We start from the raw sequence: 8,553 nt of genomic DNA, 5'->3' as shown, positions 1-8,553 counted from the left end.
TTGTATGTATCATTAGCTTGATTTTCAGATTCCCAGGTTATGTCCACACTAGTTGCATCAGTGTTGATGCCTGGTATCAAGAGTCCTCCAGAGTTTTTCAGTGTCTAAATTGAAGAACTTTTGAAACGCTGCTGACTGTTGAAGTCTAAATGGGCAGAAATTAAGATATATGGTTGTCAAATGTTTCCACAAGGTTTGAAGAGTCTTTGGATTTGTGATTAGCTGATTGTTTCTTCTTGATCTGCCTGATGAGTTGTTCAAAATGTATTTAGTGTTACTGAATTGTAACAGTCTGCTGTTGCAGTAACCACATCATCACTTGAAGATAAATCACTGTGGAGGAATCACAGAAACTGCCAACATAATCAATATCAGGTAATCAAGACTCTAATAATTGGTCTGTGAAGAATTATCCCTGTGCAGCGTAAATACATTTCTCCTTCTACAAGACACTCACACCTGCCTGGGTTATTTTATGGGCTTCCATCCTGATGTGATCATTCCAAACAAGAACCATTAATAATGTTGAACAAAGCACAGATATCACAGGCTTGTATAGACCTGTGTGACATCTGAGTATTATGTTAAAGCTATACCAAGAATTATAGATTCACATGAGCACTGCTGACACCTATATTATTCCATGTAGGTACATTATAAGACAATTAAAGTACTTATTTATCCATCTCTCTCTCAGTCTTCGATGTATCCATCTCTGAAACATCTTCTAATGGAAGGTGGGTGAATTTAGATTTTTCTATTTTGCGTGTGGCAGGAATGTGAGTTTTCATTAACTGGATTGGTTAAAGTTTCAAGCCTTATATTTTATACTTGAACAGTTCAGTTTTGAGAAGTGTTGAGAAGCGGTTTCTTAGATGTTGGGATGCTATCGCAGCAACGCGTCTTTCAGGGAAGAATGTCTCACATGCTTTAAGTAATCCTCAGACCCAACCATCAACACTGGGAGCTGGGCTTTGATTAAATGGGAAAAAGTTTCCCATTCACAATAAGATTTGAGGATTATGCAGCGTAAGAGAGGAGATTTTGGAACATTTTCCAGGAAGATGCTGTCATTTTCTTTTCTGACATCCTTCAACGTTATGAACAAAAAAAATGAGCGTCCAATCACTTCTGTTGCTATAGCATAAAGACGGATTACTATTATTAAAGCTTATTGGCACATGAAATGAGGTTAAGTCAGAAAATATTCCGTGATCTGGGAGAATTTGTTCTTTCAGAAGATTTCCTCTGACAAATAATGAAAAAAAGACTCAGTTTGAAAACAAAGATTTCCCATTTGACCACATCCTTTTTACTAAGCATGTGAACAGAAGGTGTGTGTGTGTGTGTGCGCGTGTGTGTGTGTGTGGTGGAGGAGTGGAGGAGGAGGGGCGGGATTCTTCTTCTTCTTGGTTTATGTCATTGGTTTAAACGACTCAAGACCCCGCCTTGATGAAGAAGAGGGGGGGAAAGAGAGTTAGACTCAGTGTGACTACAGCCAAAGACAGAGGGGGGAGAGAAAGAGAGAGAGAGAGAGGGAGCGAGAGAGAGGGGGGAGGAAAAAAATAAAGCAGCGAAACAGTTGGACAGACACCTACTCGGCGTTTACGCTCGCCTCGGTCGTAATTTGCGTAAACAAGGACGCGCATGAACACACTGTAGCCTGTGGACCCTGTTGGGTTTCCACTCGGTCGTTTCTTTACAGAATAAAAAGAAAGAAAAGAAGGAGGAGAAGACGTGTTCGCGGCGCACGGAGGATTAACAAGGTGGAATCAGAGTCTACTCCCCCAAATCTTCCACAGGCTCTGCCCCGGAGCGGATGATGCTGCCGCCGATGTGTGCGTAAAAGAAGTCGGGGCTTTTTCTCCCAACTTGACGACCAGACTCTCCATTCATCCAGGTAGGAGCCGCATTACTGAGCACGTTTGTCTCCAGCTTTTGACCGCGACGAGCTGCTGTTCCCTCGGTTTCCCAGGTCCGCATATACGAGCTCGCCTTGACCATGTGTGTCCACCTTACTGCGCCATGAAGATGGGAGGGAGGGAGGGAGGGGGGACTGTCGGGTGTGTTGAGAGGAAGACAGGGGGGGCGTTATCTCAGTCCATGTAAGAAAACAACCTGGTACTAAGTGTCAGATGTTTGGCACGGATAGTATATAGTCCGTGCCCTCACCTTTACCTCACAAGGGTATTCTGCTAGGACTTGGCATTGTTCTTGCACGCATCGAGAGATCCCCGTTTACTGAGACTGTGTTGGTAAAAAGAAAATAGGAAGTGTATTATTATTATTAGTGTGTGTGTGTTTGTGCATATGTGTGTATGAGAGGCCATTTGTGCATAATTCCTCCAATATTCACACTTGACCTGAGTTTTCTGAGAGGGAACAATGTTGTGAAAGACGTCATCATGTGTAATCTCCAGCCCTGCTTAGCCTCTGCATCTTTACAAAAAAGAAGAAATGATCATGGGACAAGTCATCCCATTGGAGCACATCTGCTGTCCAAGCTGCATCACAGTGTCACTGACCTTTTACATCCAGCACCATTTTTTGTTGTAGAAAACCAGAAGCTAGGAAAACTTTTTCTTTTTCAAAGCACCTGAATCCGATCCCATCCGTCCCCCACCTGGAAGGAGTGTGGAGTTAAAAGGATCTGCAGGTGCTCAAATCCTGCACAGTGCTACAGGGTTGTCAACATAAACGCTCGTCCTCCTGTGGCCCCTTGTTCTCAAGTGAGTGACATGCAAGTGAAACTGACCCCAGTGCTCTTCCTTGTGTTTTCTTGGGATGCCCCCATCATGACCCCCACAAGAAAGCTCCAGGGTGTCACTTTAAAAACCCCAGGAGGGAAATAACAGACGGCTTTTGGAGTCACGCTTCAGTCAAACAAACAAACTCTATATGTGTAGCACCTTTAATACAGTTTATTGACTGATGAGCCAAAACACAACAATTAAAATGCTGACAATGAAATATTATAAAACTTTTACTATCATTTTATTTTTTTTAAACTGCAAGAAATCCAACCAGTTAACTGAATTAAATTTAGTAAAAAGACATTTAAATAATACTGAACAGATACAATTTGAAATAACAAGGTTCATGTCTTTGTTATATTGTTTACATTTTAAGCAAGTAGCGTTGGTTTGACATTGAAATTAAAGGGGTGGAGTTAATACTTCTGTATGACACGTGTAGGTCCCGTCGTCATCACCTACGTAGGCTGTGTTTACCTACGTGACATTGATTGGTTTGTAGACGGGTGTGTGTCTGACATTGGCACGTTGTCAGTCCAGATGTGTGGACCGAGACCACCTCCTTTGGTTTCACAGAATTTTGGTCAGTTGTCCCTGACATTTGTCTTTGGCACCTTTCACACCTGTTATGTTGATTTGGACTAAACTGAAAAGTCTGAAGGTTAGGACCAAACAAGAGAGGTGTGAAATCCTCCATAGATGCAACTAAAGAACGTCTATGAATGGTACAGAATCAAGGCCAAAGAAATTTTAGCAACACTTCTGACTGCTGTCAGATCCTCAGGTAGTGTTCTCTTCCTCTATCTTGGACATTTTGCAGAATTTGACTTCATTATAGTCACAGAGCTCCACTGATGACTGTGTGAACTTAAGAAATGAGTCAGGAAAGTGCATCTTCGTATGTTTACAGTCGCTGCTGCTGTGTGCTGACACTGTATGAATGAGCTGCTAATTGCCTGGTGTTAACTTGTTAATTACACACGCTAAAGTATTCTTACACATTATTGGGCTAATTAATTTACTGACTGCTAAGAAAACATGACGACAGGACACATGTTGGATTAATGAAGAACTAGAGTTTTCTTAATTTAGTTTTTTTCTTGTTAACCAAGATCATTTTTATACTCAGGGTAAGACAGATTAAGAAAGTGATGTTGTTTGAATTGATGTGAGAATTTAAATCTTGATTTTTTTTTCTTATTGCTCTTTTTATACGTCAGTCACAATGTAGCAAAGTTAACAACAAGATGATTTATTTGATGACTGCGAGCTGTGTGTGTGTATGTGTGTGTGTGTGTGTGTGTGTGTGTGTGTGTGTGCCTGCAGGAATATAAGGCCACTGCTACAGATGTGCGCAGCTCGTACATCTGCTCTGTTGTTGGCCATTGTTAAGGAAGCATTTAAGATGCTGGGCAGCTCGGCACAACAGAGCTCCCTTGTCAGAAAGCTCCATTAAAACTGCTCCGGTCACAAGCGTGGCAGGAAAGTGGTCTTAACACTGAGCGCTGTTCTTTTTCCTCACATGCCAGGTACGTTCACAATCACTACTGGTCCACAGTCACGTCTTCATTCATAATCAACAAACTTGCCATACATAAGTTGAGATGGCAATAGTTCTCCCCCCTCCCGTTTTTTACGCTTACTTTCCCCCAACTGGGAGGTGGTGTAATAATTTAGAATGGGCACTGTTGTGTTTCCAGGGAGGAAATTGAACAGACTCAGTTAGTCGACCCCGTGAAGAGCCTGCCCTCTGCCATCCTCTCCCGTGTTGCCGAGCAGCACCCTATCACTCAAGGCAATTGAATGTCTCTGAGGGGACCTCTGTTAGCCCCGTGCAATATTTATTACCATCCATCATCCTGAGACGCTCACTCTAAGGGTGAATAACAGTGGCTGCTAAGTTCTGTGTTAAAAAGTTCCCCTTTCAACCAGTGACCATTAGGAGGGATTTATGGGAGTATTTTCCCTGGAAGTGCTGGGGAAGAGAGATGGGGAATGTTTCAGAGTCGCTGCTTATACCCGCTGAGCTGTGGTACCAAATATGTCATGGATGAAATTCTTACTGGTGCTGTGTTGGAGAGCTGAACTTTTTCTTGTCCTGTTTCTTTTTCTTGTACTCTTAACAAGTTGAATTACTCAAATGATCTCTGCCAAGGTGGTTATGTTTTCACCTGTGTCGGGACAGATTACCACAAAACCTGTTGGATAGATGCGGTTTGAGTTGTGGAAGAAGCCATTAAATTATTGTGCAGATCTGCATCAGAGGACAGATCCAGGATTTTTATTGAAACAGTGTGAAGTGGGACATTTCAATATTTTCACAGTTTTCCCAGGGAATAAATCATGTTTTTAAATGAAAACAATCTGACACATTTAGGGAACTGAAATCCATGAGTGCAATTTGGTGCAGCTTGATTTAATTTAAATACTACTGAACCAATTTCCAAGATATTTTGTGTAGGTGTGGGGCATGACCCAAGACGGTTTCTATTCTACTTGATCAATTGCTTATTTATTCACCAAAAACGCCAAATTTGCTCTTTTTGAAACATTTAAAATTGTATAATTATAATACATTTGAACAATTAATAGATAGAAAAAGTAATAAGTAGTTGCAGCCCTAATTCGTTGTATCTGAAGATGCAGAAGGTGTCACGCAGCATCTTAGTAACGTTATAAGAATATAACACATGTATATTTTACACATCATGGTCACACCATTTAATTCCAACATTTACAGCATTATGAAGCCAATAGAGAAAGCAAATATCTCCATCTTCCGTGCGGTTCTTTTTTTTTGTGGCAAGTCTTTCTTGAGATAATGATCTAATATTCACCACTGTCTTTAATAAGGATCAACTAATGTATGCATACAGTTCTACGGAGCTGGTAAATCCTGCCTCAGCATCCTTTGAATGAAAGCAAGCGCATGTTGTGTGAAAATTAGTATATCTCTGTGTGCTCACTACCTCTCTATAAAGTCTTTGATCCTGTAGGGATGAGACTGACTCTTTTTTTTTTCTTCCCCGCACTCTGTTGAGATTGTTTGTTTGTCAGAGTTGAAAACAATTGGGATGAACCTGACAGCGAGTGAAGCTGCGGGGACGGGGCAGCACTGTAAATGAATTCCTCACTGTGCTTCTTTTAGGTCAATTTGAATATGTGTTTTTAATTGGTCTCTGAAGGCTGAGACTTCTCTTTTCTGCCTTCCTCAAAAGTATCTGCATGATGTGACTGTGTTGAGCTAAGGAGCCCCGGAGCAACGGTGTTCATTTGAAGCCTGGCGAACACGCTCATTATCTCCAACCAAAGGCAAGATTGATTTAGCTGAAAGCCACAGTAATATTTTTGAAAAAAGAAAAAACACAGGAGAGGTAGCACTGTAAACTGATCAAGACGGTAATTCTTGCTGTGAAATCGCTCTCGGTCAAAGGGAATAAGTTGAAAACAGAGCGCCGCAGTGGAAACTACTCAGTATCTTCCGCTACTCACAGCAACTACAGGCATCATCAGTCAGCCGGAGCTCCTCTCTCACGGCTTCAAAACTCCTCTAACCTTTAGAGATGGTATATTGGAGAGATATCTCAAAAGAAACATTTTGCTTGTCATTCCCATTTCTTTGCTTCTCTGTTTTCTCCTGAGGCATTCTGCATCTTTGTTTTTCAGCTCATGGAGTGAGTGTGCATCTGTGTTGAGCGTCTGTATGTTTGTGTGTGTGTGGTGGGGGCGCAGTTAGAATTCCCCCCCTGTCATCGCTTACTCCGCCATCGCTATAATTTCATTGACAGTGGCAGCGATTGTGTTTTGTGGAGCTGCACGGGGGTAAAGGATAATTGGAGCTGCGGATGTCTTTTTCATGGTAACAGGGGGGAAAGTGGAACCCCGCGCCAGTTGCTATTCTCTGCACCGTACAAAGGGACAAGATCCAGCGATAGGGCCGGCATAAGAGATCTACAGTATTCTCCAACACAAACAGATGTATTTTACTCTGACTGAAACTAGTGGAACCTCTGTGGGTTCAGTGTTGGCTCGCAGATAAGAAGTTTTCTGCTGTTACAGGATGCAATAGTCACGTACCACTCTCGAGAGCGCGTTGACCATGTAATGTAGTGCGATGTCTTTCAGCCGCGTAAAAGGTCACGCAAGGCATGTACTGTGGCCCCTGCAGGCGATGTCAGACAGTCCTGTTAGCATGAAGGAGTGGTGTCGTCGGGCAAAGCAGCGGCACAGCAATTTGAGTTATTAATTATTTTTCTTACAACTTAATACTCTTTCATTTAATGCATATTAATTGATGTGCTCCTGAATACGCACTCACATAATCCACCAAGGATTTCTCAAAGGCAAGCACAAAAGGCCTTTATTATCTTAAAGAGGAAGTGGTCTTTTGGGACGTAAAGTGCCCCTGCTCAATTGTGTATTACATTATGAAACAGACATAAGTGAAATGAAATTACAACGTATCATCGGCATGGTGAAGGATCCCTTTGAATAATTGCCTCGGCAGAGCCATTGTTGTAATGTCAGACTCGTTCTTTTGGATGTAGTGGAGGGGGTTTTATGAAATCCTCATGCGCGGCAGTAAAAGGCAGTTTCAAGGTTAAACTGTGTGAAGGCCAAATGTTTGGGGAGGGTGGATTAATTTCATGTCCCATAATGTGATTTGCAATATCTCCTCCTCTCCTGCCCTTGGTTTCTTTGGAGATGTGTGAGCCTGATGAGAGCTGAGGGCAGGGGGGGGGGGGTTGCTACCGTAACTACCACCTGCATGTATAAGTGTTTACAGGCCTACTAAATGGAATTATGGGAGATGATGCATGCTTACAAATTCACCATCATTCCCAGACCATGTCTCGTTACTGAATACAAATTTAGTGGTTATCCTTGTGGTGCGCAGTCGAGAAAATTTGTTTCTCTCATACATGCCGGCATACACGACAAAGTCACATATATAAATACATGCAAACGCACATTGGGGAGGGGGTTCCAGGAAATCCACTGTGCACCATTAAATGCAGGCTACCGAGGAGGGAGAAGGACCACCACTGAAGCAGCAGAAAGAAGCCAGCCGCCCTCGACACTTTATCACACAGCATCTGCAGCTTATCCTCTGTATATCAGCCCGGTTAATGAAGCTGTTGCCTTGTCTCGATTTCTGGCAAATTCCATGCAATATGTGCACACCTCATCTGGCACCATTAACATAGATACATTTGAACAAGCACAGGGGAACCTGACTGTGTGTGTAATACGAGGAAGTGATAAAATCAGTGATTGAGGTCAGCACAGGGAGTAAGTGGGTGGGTTGTAGGCTTGTTCGTGGAGGGGGTGGTATCACCGGTTTATTCATCACTGTGCCGGCTATGATTTTACAATCATCATTTTCCAGCAAACCTCATTCCTCATATGCAGCAACACTGGTACCAATACCAAAATATATTCTGAAATTATTAACAATGTACAAATTCTATAGGTTACCCACAAAATCCAGAAAGTTAATTGTATGACTTTTATTTATACTGCACCTTTCAAAACCGCTGTTACATGGATTTCTATGGATTTGTAATATCCGAGGATGGAATTTGAGAACATCATGTGGAGCATTAACCTCGATAAAGTTCAGTCACGCTGCTCACAGTAAATTCCATCAGCCAAAAGTTTTCTCAGTCAGACCTTCTCAGTTAAAAAATTATTATGTAAATTGAGCTGATTTGCTACATAGGGGTTTCCTCTCAGGCGATGTGACACAACACAATGACATGTGAGTGAAAATGTTCTTGCTCAGACCTGTTTTTATTTC

At 42.1% G+C, this 8,553-nt stretch overlaps 1 protein-coding gene across 1 annotated transcript in view; it reads left to right on the top strand.

Annotated features, from left to right (window-relative positions):
* The first annotated feature begins 1,522 nt into the window (after window positions 1–1,522).
* LOC109645089 (C-terminal-binding protein 2) overlaps window positions 1,523–8,553 on the top strand; it is a 90,861-nt gene continuing 83,830 nt past the window's right edge. The window contains exon 1 of the mRNA XM_069517920.1: window positions 1,523–1,900. The gene's annotated coding sequence lies outside the window, so the exon portion shown is untranslated. The remainder of the gene's footprint in view (window positions 1,901–8,553) is intronic.

Source organism: Paralichthys olivaceus, chromosome 21 (assembly GCF_024713975.1).
Source record: "Paralichthys olivaceus isolate ysfri-2021 chromosome 21, ASM2471397v2, whole genome shotgun sequence".
Classification (NCBI taxonomy): domain Eukaryota; kingdom Metazoa; phylum Chordata; class Actinopteri; order Pleuronectiformes; family Paralichthyidae; genus Paralichthys; species Paralichthys olivaceus.
The sequence above is the reverse complement of the archived record's forward strand: the minus strand, read 5'-3'. Positions and strand labels throughout refer to the sequence as shown.